This window comes from Pteropus medius, unplaced genomic scaffold (assembly GCF_902729225.1).
Source record: "Pteropus medius unplaced genomic scaffold, Ma_sr-lr_union100, whole genome shotgun sequence".
In the NCBI taxonomy this organism is placed as follows: domain Eukaryota; kingdom Metazoa; phylum Chordata; class Mammalia; order Chiroptera; family Pteropodidae; genus Pteropus; species Pteropus medius.
Genome location: NW_024344240.1, coordinates 10,128,442 through 10,144,908, shown reverse-complemented (window position 1 = coordinate 10,144,908; position 16,467 = coordinate 10,128,442). Strand labels below are relative to the sequence as shown.

Below are 16,467 nucleotides of genomic sequence, written 5' to 3'. Positions count from 1 at the left end.
TTCATTTTGTTTATTCCTTTGTTCATTCCATTTAATATACTTCTCATCTCAGATAATGTGTTCTTCATTTCAGAGTGGTTCCCTTTTATAATTTCCATTTCCATTTTTATCTTTTTTATCTTTGTTGAAGTTCTCACTGAATTTATCTACACTTCTCAAAAATTCACTGAGCATCTTTATAACTGGTGTTTTGAACTGTGCATCTGTTAGATTACTTGACTCTATTATTTCTGGATCTCTATTCTGTTCTCTCATATTGTTTCTGCTTCTTTGTCTTCCCATTTTGCCTGCCTTTTCATGTTTATTTCTATGTACTAAGGAAAGCTCCTGAGTCTCTCGGTCTTATTAGTGTAGATTTGTGTAGTAGGTGTCCAGTGGCACAGTCCTGAAAGAGGTTCAGCTGAAGGCCGAAATTAGCCCAAGCCTCTACACTTCCGGGGCCACCTGTTAAGATTCAGCAAGCAATCCACAGATGCTGTGCTTATAGTTGCCTCAAAAGGCCACACCAGACACCAAGGCACTACTCAGCAAGGAGCACCTGACTCACTGAGGATACACCTGGATGTGGCTTGGGTGGGGTCACGAGTTGGGGGAGGTGAGGTTTCAGGGAATCCCCTGATTCTCTGAAGTAGAGAATCACAGAGTGAGTCTCCCCTCGATCCTCACTCTGACAACTCAGTGTCTCCCTGTAAGTCCCTGGTGCCCGCTGCGCACAGCTGAATCAGCACTGGTGCTCAGAGCGAGCAGGTCCATCACCCAAAAGTCCATCGCAGACACGGCCCCTTTAAGATGCGTCTGCCGCTGTTGTTGCCACAGCCTCCCCCTCACTCAGCAGCTTGAGACCGGGCAGCCCAGAGTCTTTGCTCCATCCTACCTTCTGCCGTTGCGGGGTGATTTCTTGGATTTCTCCCTAGTTGTGTTCATCAAGATCCCAGGCGATTTTCCTTGCTGCTGCTCCTTGTTTTCATTACAACTTTGATTTGGTCGCCAGAGGGATGAACAGAGCCTCTATCATCTATGCCATTGTTTTTCCTCCCTCCCAGTTTATGAAGTTTTATTCTAATTTTCTGTTTAATGTATCTATTGAAATGGTAATTTTAATTCTGTATATGATGTCTTAAAATCTTGTTATTTTTTTTTAAATATCTCTATTTCTTATATTTCCCTTTTCTTTTAACATGGTTTCTAGCCATTTTTTTACTTATTAAATTATTTAAATGTACTTATTTTATATTATCTTTCATATTATTCTGATCTCTCTTGATTTTGCATCCCAGTTCCTTCTTTGTTTTGTTTTACTGCTTTTCATTATTTCTCATTGCTGAATATCTTGTGGCTATTAATTTATTTACTCAATTGTTATTTAACTTGTGTGTATGTGTGAAAGAGAGAACTTCCTGGGAATATGTTTTGTCTTTCCTGTGGTTTTCCATGCATACTGGTTTGTGGAAGTATGCCTATATGGCGATTTCACAGTAGCTTCTGCCAGGATGTTAGTGGTTTAACGTGTTCCAGAGAAATTTTCATGATAATGTATCAGTTTGTCTTTCCAGAACCACAATGTTTGAGTAAATTCAATTGCTTCTTGTCTAACATAGGCTTAGATAAAAATTTTATAAAGCTTCTGTTTTATTTGCATGTCAGTCCTTGCTTTTTAGTCAAGAAATGGTCTTGCTAATTCCTCTTTCATAATATAGGAATTTCTAATGCCCTCTTTCTGATTCCTTTTATCCCCTGAAGATATGAGGCAGCCTTTATGCAAGAAATTCTGTTTCAGCCCTCTACCTCTGACAGGCTGAAAGCCATGACTACTCTGTACGGGTATTAAAATTCCAACTTCTGATTCATACAACCAGTATGTATAATAATGCTTGAGCCAAGACAACATTAGCTATTAATTTCTCATCAACTTTTCATTTCTTTATCCTTTCTGACATATAAAAATCATCCTTTGTTTTCAATTTGATATGTTTAAGACTATTTTTTATATTTTTTATTCAATAGTTTTCAACATTTAACAAAAAAAGAAGTTTAATTTACTGAAATGGTTATTTCTCAAAAAATCTCTTGACATCAAACTGTCACCAAAAAGAAACTGTTCGTCAAATTTTTTATGAAACATGCCATACTTTTTAAAGTTGCTTTTATGTCATATTTTCCAATAATGGAATAGGTAAGAATAACAAAAAAAAAACATACCAATATTAAATATGGTATAATGTGTTTACATATTTAAATTGTATTTTAAAATATTATTTTATTTAGTTAAAAATAGAAAATAAGTTAATGAATGTATTGATAAAAGAAGTCAGTTACTATGAACCTAGAAAAGAACCCAGGTTCTATTACTAGTCCTATGCTTTTGTTAATCTCCACTTTCCTCATATTGATGATGGATCAGGTAAGTATAAATATTAATTAACAAATTTATTTTCCATAACATATCAAGGACTTAAGAATATTTTTTGTATATTTATTACCTTTGCATGATAAAAGTTATAATTACTTTCTCCATCCACTAAAACAGAAAACCACATCAACTTTCCTGAGTTCCAGCCAACAAGATGTAGATTCAACATCTCCTAGGATTTTTATGTGTTTGGTGAGGCAACCAACTGACCCAATTACATGGCATAAAGCACTGTTTTTCAGCAGTGACAATAGTGTGCTTTCTATTGCGAGGTTAGGAGAAATCGTTTGCTGGTCATAAACTTAATAATTTTATTAATTAATAATAATAATAATTTTATTATTTAATAATTTCATTAAAATTATAACAATTTTATTATATATACTATATCAAAGTTCCTCAATAATTTAATACAAAGAGTAGATTAGAAATTATACAAGTGAGATTATTCTGACAGCCATTCTGATATGTATTTTGTTAGCAAAAGAAAACACTGAGTTACACATAAGCTACTATGATGTTTGCATAATTTAAAGCCAATCGTCTTTGTTTTTAATCTAGAATAAACTGTTCATGTGAATGTCATGGTGCCATAAAGAGAAAAGAAGAACCTTGTTATCATGGAGACAGATTCTCTCCAGCTTTACTTAAAGAATGTTTTTCTTTAATTTTTCTGAATCAACACATTGACACTACTAACAACTGGAAGCTAAAGCAGATTCATTTAAACTTGGCATTCTAATTTGTACACAGACCTAGCTGGTATTTACTGGGAGCTTCTTATGTGTCAAACACTCTTGTTACATTTACTTTTTGGCGTGCCGTAAATAACTTAATCTTGTCAATAAACTTACTATTATTATTCTCATTTTAAAGATAAGGAATATGAGACTATGAAAGCTTGCAGAAGGCTATGCAGTGAGAAAAAAATCAGAGAGAGCTTTTATTCCTATGTGTTATATTATGTTTCTCACAATCTCCTGTTATAAAATAAAGGCAAAATTCCACCAACAACAATTAAAAGAAAAGAGAAAAAAAAAGATATTGGTAATGATTAGTTTTGCATAGTGGTTATGCACCCTTTGCAACCCAAAGAGGTGCATGTGTTAACTCTGGAACCTGTGAATATGTAAACTAACAGCTAAAATGGCTTTGAAAATGTGATTAAGTTAAAGATATTGAGATGGGAAGGTCATGACAGATTGTCTGTGTGGGCCCAAGTAATCATATGGGCCCTTAAAAGTAGAAATGAGAGACAGAAGAGTCAGACAGAGGGAGATTTGACTACAGAAGAGTGTCAGGACAATGTGAAATGAGAAACTCAACCACCTTCTCTGGCTCTGAAGATGGAAGAAGGGGCCACAAGCCGAGGAATGCAAGCAGGTAGCCGCTAGAAGCTAGAAAGGCAAGGAAATAGATTTTCCCCTGGATCCTCCAGAAAGGGTCATGATGATTTTAGTCCAGTAGGATAGATTTCAGACTTCTGACCTGTAGAACTGTTAGATGATTAATTTATGTTGTTTAAGTTGCCATGTTTGTGGTAATTTGTTGCAGCAGTCACAGGAAACTAATGCATAGTTATGTATGACTTCAGTTTAGTTATGAATAAAAGCATATATTAAATTGTCTTAAAATTCATTAAATTTAAAAGAGTAACAAAAAAGATATGATTTACATTTAGGGACTTTTGATAGCTGAGTGTCTTATTTTAATATTAGAAAATTTTAAGTCCGAAGATGAACAGCATCGTTCCCAAGTCTTGAGATAAATTGCAATAATTTATCAAAGAATAAAATTCTTCTTTATCCTTTTATTCTATCAGAGCAGACATCAGCAACTTTGTTCTTAAAAAATGGATAGTAAATTTTTTTGCTTTTTCAGGCCTTATAATCTTTATCAAAACTACTCAACTCTACCATTATAATGGGAAAGTAACGATAGATAATATGTAAATGAATAGGTGTGTCTGTGTAACAATAAAAATATTTATAAGAACAGGTGACCAGCCTTTAGGCTATATATAGTTAGCCAAACTCTGTGTTAGAGTCTGGCTTGAAGGGTATTCACATTGACTATGAAGTTTTTGTATTCATAGTGCTGTTTTTCACTCTCAAAAATGCCCTGGGGTTTATGGCCCTAGTCCTATGGTCGTGGGGTATATGGCCCTAGTTCTATGGTCACATATACCTGCAAGTCTTTGGCTTTCCAAGGAGCTCCCCAAGGGATTGGTCCTCTTCCTCTTGATCACTTACTTATTCTTTTCAGAGGGACCCCAGGTGTTAATCGGAGCTGACCCAAACAAATAGGTACAATGGTCGATTTATGCCAGCCTCTCACATTACAAAGTTGCAGTATAGCCAGCAATCCCAATAGACATGTGCTTGGACAAGGGAACATACCGGTGGTGGGTAAGTCTAGTTACCAAGTAATTACTCAGAGGAAGATTTACCATGGAACAAATGAAGGTAATTCTTCAGAGCCTGAAACACCAAGGCCACACACAAGGCCCTAGAAAGACCCTACAATGTCTCTATGTGGTCACATGTGTTTTTAAAATGTATATATGTATAAGCTTCAGGTCCTGCAACCCTGGACCCTTTCCTGACTTTGGAAACACTGTTCCACATGCTGGGCAAAACAGCCTTCATGATAACTGAAACAAAGTTTAACAAATTCTTTCAAATTACAGTTTAGAGATTATTTAATGCAGGAATGGCATCTAATTCATCAGTGCTGTTTTCAAATCCTGGTTTGTAAATAACAGTGCTTAATAAATATTTGTGGAATTGATATGATATTGAAAAGATCAATGCATGGATGCAAACAAAAGCTAAGTCATTGTAGAAGGAAGTATTTTAGAAAAGATTTACTGAAGTTAAGAAATTAGAAAAAAGATCATTAAGAAAATTACAGAACAGAAAAATTATCATAATTTTTTAAAAGAAGAGTATGTTTAATTAAAAAATAAAAGTTGACAATATATAAAAGAGAATGTTGAGGGTTGAAATATATTATATAACCTGGTTCCTAAGGAGAGAAAATGCTGTGGAATGACTGAGGAAACAAGAATGGTAGAAGCTATCACAAAAAAAGATGAGATGTTGTTGCTTTCTTTTTTATTTTTTAGCAGAGAAAAATAGCTTTGCAAAACTCTAAAAAAATTATTACTGTCTAATGAGAGACTCATATTTACTTCAATTGACTCTCAGTACAGTTAGTCCAACCCTTTAAATCACCAGCATAATGTCATCGGATAATGAGACTGTCATAATACAATTCTATAGCTACCCACTGCTCATTTCTTAGTTTTATGAGGGAAGATTATAGTAAATTATGGCTATATATGCTCTTGCTATAGGTACTGACACTAATGGATCTTAGCTCCACTTGTCTGAGAAATAAATGAGTTCTATAGATTGGCAATAAACAGAGTCACAGTAGGGGAAATCAGCTTCAGCTGGTTCCAAGAAAAAAGAAATAGACTTGACAGGGAACCTGAATGTAGGATTCATTTATGTTTGATTTGTGATTGAGATTGCTCAACTGCATTTTTTTTCCTTTCCACCTGTCAAGGCAGATTCTATGTACAGACTCCCATTGACAGTGTTGTTGCAGGCGTTGCGTGAGTGTTCCAAGATGAGTGCTCTCTGTGTGACACAGGGACATGGGAAAACCCTCTGTCCCCAGAGACCTTCTTCACCAAAGTGTAAAGCTGTCTGTATCTCCACATGACTCACTGATGAATGAGACCTATGAGGCCTAGATACATGTAGACATAAAGCTGAAAGAAAATAATATGTTAATGAGTAACTCATTTGCACATTAGTCAAGATATTAGTTACAAGGACTTTATTATAGATTATCTATTTTTAAAAATATTTTAATGAATGTTTTTGCCATAGTCATTCTAAGGTGATCTTCAGAGATGTGTCATGTATAAATCCATGTGCATCAGGTCTGATACTAAACCAAAATGTCTTATTAAGAATTTAGGCTAATAAATAAAAAGTTGATAAAACACTTTGCTCTACTACTGTCTTAAAAGTGATTCTCTGCTGGGGACTGCTCATGGTCAGTAAGTCCTTATGAAATAAGAAAAAGTTAAGCTTGCCGGCTAAAAATTCAAATTTTAATTACTTAAATAAAAATAGGTTTCAAATAAGTTCCAATTCTTGTATTCATATTAAAATCAAAAATAAGTTACACTTCTACTTTTAAAGTTTTATTTATTTATTTATTTACTATTTATTTATTTATTGTTTGTTTGTTTGTTTATTAGGTGAGGCAACCCTTGGTTGACCTCACAGATTGCAAGGACCTTGTCAGCTTACGATCCTTTATTTTTTAAAATTTTTTATGCCTACAGCACCTGGGTGGCCGTAAAGCTATTTTGTAGTTGTTAAGTTTCTTATTCTCTGTTAAGATATATTAAAAATGCTAATGATTTACATAGTCCAAATTCCTAATCCAAAGCAAAAAGAATTAACATACCTCAAAAACAAAAACAAAATAAAATTTAAAATTATGAAATCCATTCTTTAATCTTTTGCTTATTTAGCAAATTATTTACTAAGAACAAGGCATTGTTAGACATGAAAGAGAAAGTTTAAGGAGATTTGCTATTTTTCTCCAGAATGTTCACATTTGAATGGAAAAGTTGAACATATAAAACAATTACAATAAGAAGCATTTTCATATAAATTAGTACAAAGTGCGAAGATTTCTCTTCAGGGATAAACAAAATTATAAAATTTTGATTTGGGTCTGGAAGACTCAGGAAGTCTTAACCAAGTAGATTAAAAAAAGAAATGCTTTCCAGGCAGAAGGAATAGCTTTCAAAGGCATAAAGTTGGGAAAGATTATAGCATCTCTAGGAAAAGGAGAAAAGTGAATAACAGTGTAGTTAAAGCATTGAGTTTGGATTGGAAAGTGATAAATATGGCTGAAACATTAGATTAGGACCAGAGTCTGAAGTCTGAAGGAATTTGTTCCCAAGTACTATATATATATAAAATAATAATAATAATAACAATAAATATGGATATATAATATAGTAATAAATATATATTTAACCTAATAGGAAGGAGAAAATCCTATAATATTTTTAAGCAGAAGTGATATACTCTAATCAATACCTTGTAATAAATCTGATTCTGTAAGAAGAAAGGAGTGTAGTATAGAAAGACATATAAAAAGCTGCTGTAAAAATTTGAGTGGAAGTAAAAGAAAACCTAAAATATAGACTTAATTAAGGAAGGTGAAACTTTTTGTTTAAACAATTGCACTAGGACTAAAACTGTAGGAAACAAAACCATAATTTACAATGAATGTTAAATTCTGTTTCTGGATACGGTATTGTAACTGCAAAGAGAAACTAGTTCTTTCATTATAAACAACCATAAAAGAGGACAAATAAAATGAATGCATGATTTCCAAACATTGGATAATATGTAGCATAAAACTAAGAAACCTAAGAAAAGAGAAACCTGTGACAATGGGCCAACTTTCTGCTTGGTGGAAATTTTCCCAACCACCACACAGGGTGCTACAATCCAACCAGGGCAAGGGGTCCCCACTAGAGTTCAGAGCAGTTGGAGCAGCTGGAGCAGCTGGAACATAGTGGGGAAAGGAGCAGATGCTGACTTGAGTGTCCTCCCAGTGTTTGGGAAGGACTGGCTGGCACCTGAGCAGGAGGGATTCTCTGTCTTATAGAGAACAACAACCACAGTGGGATGAATCAGAAGGAAGATTGCTTTAACATTTTCATAACACTCCAGACACCCATCTCAAGTAACAACACACTAACACCAAGATAGGATAAGTTCTATCTTTATAAGGATAAAACATACTCTAACAGGAACTAAAACCAAGTCTTGCCAAGATGTGTGTGGGAGGCAGAACTTGGAGGTTGGTCTCATCAGGTCAGTAGGTCTTAGGTAACACATTGGGTTTTCCACATTTCCACTCAGACAAAGGATAAAGCAAAGCCTATACAAGTCCAAGGTGAAATCACAGTTATTAATATGAATTTAAATGTTACAAGACAGGTAAAGAAATAAAAAAAATGTGGTCCATATAAGAAAACAGTCAAGAGTAATCAACATATGACTGTAGTGGTGAATTGATCAGAAAAGAACATTAAAATAATTATTATAAATGTATTCAAAAATTAAATAAAATATATTTTAATGAGTTAATATCTAAGCAAATGTCAACAGAAATTACAAAATATAAAAATGTAAATTCTAGAACCAGTATGATTGAGGTAAAAATTTCACTTGATGTATGCAAGAAGAGATTAAAAATGGCAGAAAAAAAAGTCAGTTAACTTAAAAAAGAAATTAATAGAAAATATCCAACCTGAAGAACAAGAAAACATAGAGTCACCAAGTAAACTAGAAATTGTACTGCTAGGTTTTTATTTAAAAAAAAAAAAATGGATTCTTAACTCCACAAGAAAAACTCTCACAGCAGCATTATTCGGAATAGATAAAAACTAGAAACAACTCAAATGGCCATGTCAGGTGAATGAATAAACAAAGATTTGTACATTTATACAAACAATACTACTCACAATTAACAACAAAATATATCACTTATCGATACATCTGATATATTAGGTAAATTTTAAAAACATGGTGAGCAAAACAAGCCAAGCTTAAAAGAGTACACAAGTTATTATATATTCCATTTATATGAAATCCTAGAATGAGCAAAATGAATACATAATAATAGAGATCTAATCTGTGGTAGCTAGGGAAGACTTGGGTAGGAAGGTTAACTATGAAGAACATAATGTAAGTTTCTGGAGTGATTAAATCACTTTGTCTTCGTGGGGGTAATGATACACAGGTATGATACCAGTCAAAGTCATCTCATTGAATACTTAAAATGTGTACATTGTATTGCATGTTACTTTTACAATATTAAAATATATAATAATTAAAATTTAATTTTAGTTTTGTCAGATTTTGATGATTTAGACAAAATACATTAAATTATATTTGCTTATATACTTTTTTGTTAGATGGCATTTAAAAATAAAATAGAGCATACATTTTGTTCATTCCAAAGTTTTCTATAAAATATTATAATTTTATATTGTATATAACCAGGAATAATTAAGTTATAGTACAATATATGGACAGTATAATAGTATAATATAGTGTAAATTCCTTTGGTTGAGTTATAATTGTAAAATAATCTAACATAGCATTAATTTTTGAAAGTAGGAATAAAAGGAGATTCTGCAAAAAAAGGATATATACATATATATATGTATATGCTTATTTCTAAAACCCAGTTGTTAAGACTCACCACTATATAATACACAAAACTCATAGAAAATTAAATGTCATTAATTAAGTGTTGAATGATTATTTTGCATTCTGTTCTAACTGAATGGCACTGAATGTCTCCTAAGAACTGGATCTTTGGGGATAAATGACTGACAACTGATTTTTAATTAGCTTCTTTTCACTTTTTATTAGCTCATTCATGTATTTTCCTTGTCACAGGGCTACATATTAGACTGTTTTTAATTTTCTTTTTTTGAAATTGGCATTAAGGTAATGCAAGAATTACATTTCTCTATTGTAATATTTTTGTATATGAAATTTTAATACACCTTAGTTGATCGAAGTCTCAAATTTTGATGAAAAAATAAATTGGTATGGATAAGTATAAAAACCTAGTTTTCATAAAATATATATATATATATATATATATATATATATATATATATATATCTGATCAAGGGTTTCAAACAGAATAGTTTTCAAATCCAGGGCCATTGGGGAACTAAAATGAACCTCACCAGGCGGATCACATTTTCCCTAATAAATTATATAGTGTCTATTGAGCTGCTCTATTGTGTTCTGCCCTGTGTTTAGTTCTGGGGATTCAAAGAAAAATTAGAAAATTATCTGTTAACACAGAGGACATACTCTTGGTATCTCATCATTAAACTAATATTTTTTCTAGAAAGGCAGAAACATGATGAAATAAAAATGACCAGAACAGAGAAGGCTCTAAAAATGGCATTTAAAATCAAACAATATGACTTGGTGTAATGGTACAATATAATACACTTATCAAATTATTGTTTAGAAAAAATATGCTGCTCAGTACTCTAGTGTTAGCTATACCATGAAAGACTGTGGAGTACTTGGGATCTCTGGCAGAGTCATCTTTAGTGTACCATATATATAAAACAAAAGGTAGGAGAGCTGAAAGAGAAAGAAAAATAAATCCTGAACAGAAAGAAGCAGAATTAAGAAGTGGGGAGAAAATACTGGTCGTCTGGAAGCCTGGTTATATTAAAACAGTCCAGTATCCTTCTGCAACTAAAAAAATAAAATTGTTTCCTCCAAAAGGGATAGAAGACAAGAATAGTTGAGCAAGAAATAAGAACTAATAGTAGTTTTAAATTTGGGGCCTACTTTTTGGTTAAGAGAGAAGCTGTTTGGAAATGCAAAGTGGAAGAGCACCTATTTTGTATGCTTGGTAAGCCCTGGGGAGAAAAGGCATGCTAAATAAATATAGGTGCAAAATACATATTTGTTAAATCATTGAAAGAAGAGTATATATGGTGCCTCTAAAATATATGCAGAATTTTAGGTATGTAGTTTTATTGTGTTTTTCTGCAAAAAAAAAAAAAAAAAAAAAGATTCATAGCTTCTATCAGAGTTGTAAAATGGTCTTATATGAAATGGTTAAAAATAAAAATCACTGTTTTACAGCAACTAAAATTGCTGCTTCTACACCTACGAACTATATAGTAAAACTTAAGAGATAATGTTGATGAAAGGTCCTTTGAGGCAAGTACAAATATGAAAGTCAAGAAACATTTAGAAGAATGAGAGTTAGAGATCCTGCAGAAGGAAGGCCAAGTTATGAGAAAAGTGGCCAAACTCACTGAGATGGCAGGAAATCAGAGACAAATGGTGCAAGTTGTTGAGAGGGTATCATTGCAGAGAATGACCTCATGGTATCTAATGGTAGAGGGGGGAAACTAAGTATTTGTTTTGTTTGTTTGTTTGTTTTATTATATTATCAAATGAAGCAGCTATGAGATAGGTGTATATACTGAATAGAAATTACACAGTTGATGAATTATAAGCTATTCTTTAAAAAAAACTGAGGCAATCTGTGATAATGGGTGACAAATGTGCTTACCCAAGAACTAAAAGTAACCACATCTACAAAAAATACACACATTCTATTTTCAAAAGATAATTCAGAAATAGCTTTTAAATAACTTCTCTCTATCTGAGAATTTATGTTCGCTATTCCATGGATAATTAATTTTCACATTCTGCTCTCTATATGTTTTGCAAAAAATAAAAATGGTATGATTTTTTAGAGCAAAAGTAATCCTATAAAGAAAGAATAATTCATTTTCATACAGACTTTAACTAAAACAACTGTAAGAAATAAAATGCTTTTGTCCAAAAATATCCCCCAAATTGCCTGCAGCTTTTGGTACAAAAGGAAGAAAAAACCCTGTGCATTTTACAAAGACTTCTCAAAAAGGCTTTGGGTTTGGGTCCACGAGAAGTGAAGTGAGCAGAAACCATGGGGTCAAAAACTACCCACCTGCTTCTTCCAGACTCCTGTAGTTACTTCCTTTATCTATCAAGTCTCTATATACAATGTCACCTAGGAAAAAAGAGTCGGTTTCTCCTGCTGAAATTTAAAAACAATAATAAAAATAAATTAAAAAATAAAAGAAACCAACCTTGAAAATTTCCTGGACAGACAAAACCATTTTAGTCACACAGCAAAGCTTTAGATTATTTTGCAAGATGACTCTGACTTGGGTCTTTTCTTGCTTATGCCTTAGGAGATCAGAAGCAAATCTTCAACTGTTTCCCAAAGTTGACATAAGATAACTACTGAAAATTCTAATATTATAACCTATGATTGTGAAGAGAAAACAGTTATTCCTTTCCTACTATATAAGCTGCTTTATAATATCCTCATGCCATGTTTTGGTTTGAGTATCCCCAGATTACAAACTTTTTGGTGTGTGCACAATGAACTTTTACTAATTACTACTTTGATGATTCAGTAGTTTTACTTCTGTTATTTCTGAACTTTTGCCACCCCCATAAGACTTAATGTCCTTGGAGTGGAATGAGTCTGTTGCTTCTTCAAGGATTAGACTCTTTTGTGCAGCACATTCTATAAGCCAGCATGACTGATAGCTTTTAGTTTCTCATGCTTATCACACTGACACTGGTAACAGGTATTTTCTATATTTTTAAAATCTTAAATAACCTCTGTCCATCCTCTCTCAGATTATAGTCTTTCACAGATAACTGCCACTATTCTTTTAGGACCCAGTTTTCATACCACATTCTCAAAGAAATCCATCCCGATCTCTGGATCCTGTTGCTCTATATGTCACACAACAGAATTATGTAGTGTGTGTGTCCCTTAGATTCTATGCTGTGAGGGCCTTGAGGAGAATCCAAAGTACTTACCCAATCTTACTGAAGTGAATTGAACAATAAATGAGCACCACCTGATCAGCCTCACAAGTGGCACACCTAAAGGGTGGCCTCAACAGGCACATGAGCCTGCTGGAGCAAGTCCCACTTACTGCGGTCACCTCCAACACAGATGCTCACACGCTGTGGTTGTGGCCAGTCCTCACAGTAAGCCTGAGAGTCAGTCCCACCCATTGACATGCCAACAACAATCAAGGCTCAATAACAATAAGAGAGCACACACAACCCCAAAAAGGGACATTCCTGGAGCACATGGTACAGGTGATCAAAGAGATTGTGCCACTGGGACACACAGGGCACCTACCATATAAACCGCCTGGTTAAGACAGGAGACATAGCAGATCTACCTATAACATAAAAACAAACACACAGAGGCAGCCAAAGTGAGAACACAAAGAAACATGTTCCAAATGAAAGAACAAGACAAAACTCTAGAAAAAGACCAAATGAAATGGAGGCAAGCAACCTACCAGATATAGAGTTCAAAACCCTAATTTTAAGGATGCTCAGTGAACTTAGAAGAATAGATAATCTCAGTGAGAACATCAGTAAAGAAATAGTAAGCATGAAAAAGGACATAGAAAGCATAAGAAATGATTTGTTAGAAACAAAGAATTCAAAAACTGAAATGAAGAATTTACTAGAAGGAATCAACAGATTACATGAAGATGGGATTGAACCAGCAGTTTGGAAGACAAGATAGCAGAAAACACCCAATCGCAATAGCGTTGAGAAAAGAGAATAAAAAAAATAAGAATACTTTAAGGGTCCTCTTGGACAACATCAAATGTAAAAACATTTGCATCACAGGGGTACCAGAAGGAGAATAAAAAGAACAAGAGATTGAGAATCTATTTGACAAAATCATGACTGAATTTTTTTTCTAACCTGGTGAAGGAAATAGACATACAAGTTCAAATGAAGAGAGTCCCAAACAAAATGAACCCAAACAGACTCACACCAAGAAACATCAAAACGAAAATGACAACGTTTAAGACAAAGAGAGAATCTTAAAACAGTAAGAGAAAAGCAGTTAGTTACCTATAAGGAAGCTCCCAAAAAATTGTCAGCTGATTTATCAATAAAAACTTTGCTGGCCTGAAGAAACTGGCATGAAATATTATTCAGGGACATGAAGCAAGTACCTACAACCAAGATTACCCTACCTAGCAAGGCTGTCAATTAAAATTGAAAGTGAGTTAAAAAACTTCCAAGACAAGAAAAACCTAAAGAAATTCATTGCCACTAAGCCAGTATTACAATAAATTTTAAAGGGACTTCTTTAAGCAGAAAAGGTGAAGGCATTGAGAAGAACATAAATGTGAATAATAAAATGAAAATAACTTTGTAGCTGTTAATAATTACTTGAAATGTAAATGGATTAAATGTTCCACTTAAAACATAAGGAAGGTGAATGAATAAAAAAATAAGATCCATATATATACTGTCTTCAAGAGACCCCCTTCACATCAAAAGACACACGCAAACTGAAAGTAAAGGGATGAAAAAAGATATCTGTTGCAAATGAAAATGAAAAAAAAAAAAAGCTAGAGAGGTAATACTTATATCAGACAAAATAGACTTTAAAACACAAAGGCTGTAATAAGAGACAATCAAGGACATTACATAATAATAAAGAGATCAATTCAACAAGAGGATATAATCCTAGTAAACATGTATACACCCAACACAGGAGCACTTAAATATATATAGCAAATATATCTGACATAGAGAAATCGACAGTAATACAGTCACAGTAGGGAACTTTAATACCCCATTGACACTAATGGACAGATCTTCTAGACAGAAAATAAACAAGGAAACATCAGCCTTAAATGACACACTACATCAGATGAATTTAATTGATATATTTTTAGAACATTTATCCCCAAAGCAGCAGAAAATACATTCTTCTCAAGTGCACATGGAATATTTTCCAAGAGATACCATATATTAGTCTATAAATTAAGTCTCAATATGTTTAAGAAGATTGAAATCATATCTCCTATCAAAATGGAATGAAACAAAATCAATTATAAGAAAAAACTAAAAAGAATTCCACAAACACATGGAGGGTAAATAGCATGCTACTAAACAATGAAGGATTAACAATGAGATCAAAAAAGAAAAAAAAAAGATACCTTGAGACAAATGAAAATCAAAACACAAGGATCCCAAATCTATAGAATGCAGAGAAAACAGTCCTAAGAGAGAAATTTATAATAATACAGGCCTACTTCAAGAAACAAAAAAATATATGTATCAAATAAATGTTCAAACCTTACAGTTAAAGAAACTAAAAAAAGAAAAACAAACAAAGCCCAAAATGAGTAGAAGAAAGAAAATGATAGGATCAGAGTGGAAATAAACCAAACAGAGTCTAAAAGAGACAATACAAAAGATCAATGAAACCATGAGCTGGTACTTTGAAAACATAAGCAAAATTCATAAACTTTTAACAAAGAGGACATACAGATGGCCAATAGACATATGAAAAGATGCTCAACGTCATTAATCATCAGAGAAATGCAAATTAAAACCAAAATGAGATATCACTTCACATCTATCAGAATGGCCATAATCAATAAATCAATTAAAAAAGGAAGAAAAAAAGAAAGTGTTGGCGAAGATGTGGACAAAAGGGAACCCTTATGTACTGTTGGTGGGACTGCAAATTGGTGCAGCCACTAGGGAAAACATTTGGAAGTTCTTCAAAAAATAAAAAAATAGAACTATCTTATGAGCCAGTAATTCTACTTCTGCCTATTTACCCAAAGAAAATCAAAACGTTGATTTGAAAAAATATGTGCACTTCTATGTTTACTGCAGCACTATTTACAATAGCTAAGATATGAATGCAACCTAAGTGCCCATCGATAGACAATTAGATAAAGAAGAGGTAGTACATATATAAAATGGAATATTATTCAGCCATAAAAAAATGAAAATTTACTGTTTGTAACAACATGGATAAACTTAGAGGATATTATGCTCAGTGAAATAAGTCGAACAGTGAAAGATAAAATACAATATGATTTCACTTACCTGTGAAATCTAAGGAACAAAATAAATTAACAAAACAAAAATGGTTTTATAGATACAGATAACAAACTGGTGATTGCCAGATGGGAGGGGGTTGAGAGGTTGCGTTAAAAAAGCAAAAAGATTAAGAAGTACAAATGAGTAGTTAAATAATAGTCACTGAGATGTAAAGTACAGTATAGGGAATATAAGTTGGTGGACCTGTAGAAAAGGGCAGGAAGTGTAATATTATTATATATTACAATAATATTGTAATAACTATGTATTGCTCCAGGTGGATATTAGACCAAACGGGGGGATCACTTCGTAAATGATATAAATGTCTAATCACTATGCTGTACACCTGAAACTAATATAAAATAATATTGAAGGTCAACTCTAATTGAAAAACAGAAATTTTAAAAAGGAAAAGAAAAAAAAAATTATTCCATATTGTCACTCTCTTGATTTAGAGTTAAACACACGATGAAAATCTAAATTTTTTGCCTGGCACACATGGCC

At 33.0% G+C, this 16,467-nt stretch overlaps 1 protein-coding gene across 1 annotated transcript in view; it reads right to left on the bottom strand.

Moving 5' to 3' along the window:
• Positions 1-16,467, bottom strand: part of PXDNL (peroxidasin like) — a 477,154-nt gene that overhangs the window by 60,944 nt on the left and 399,743 nt on the right.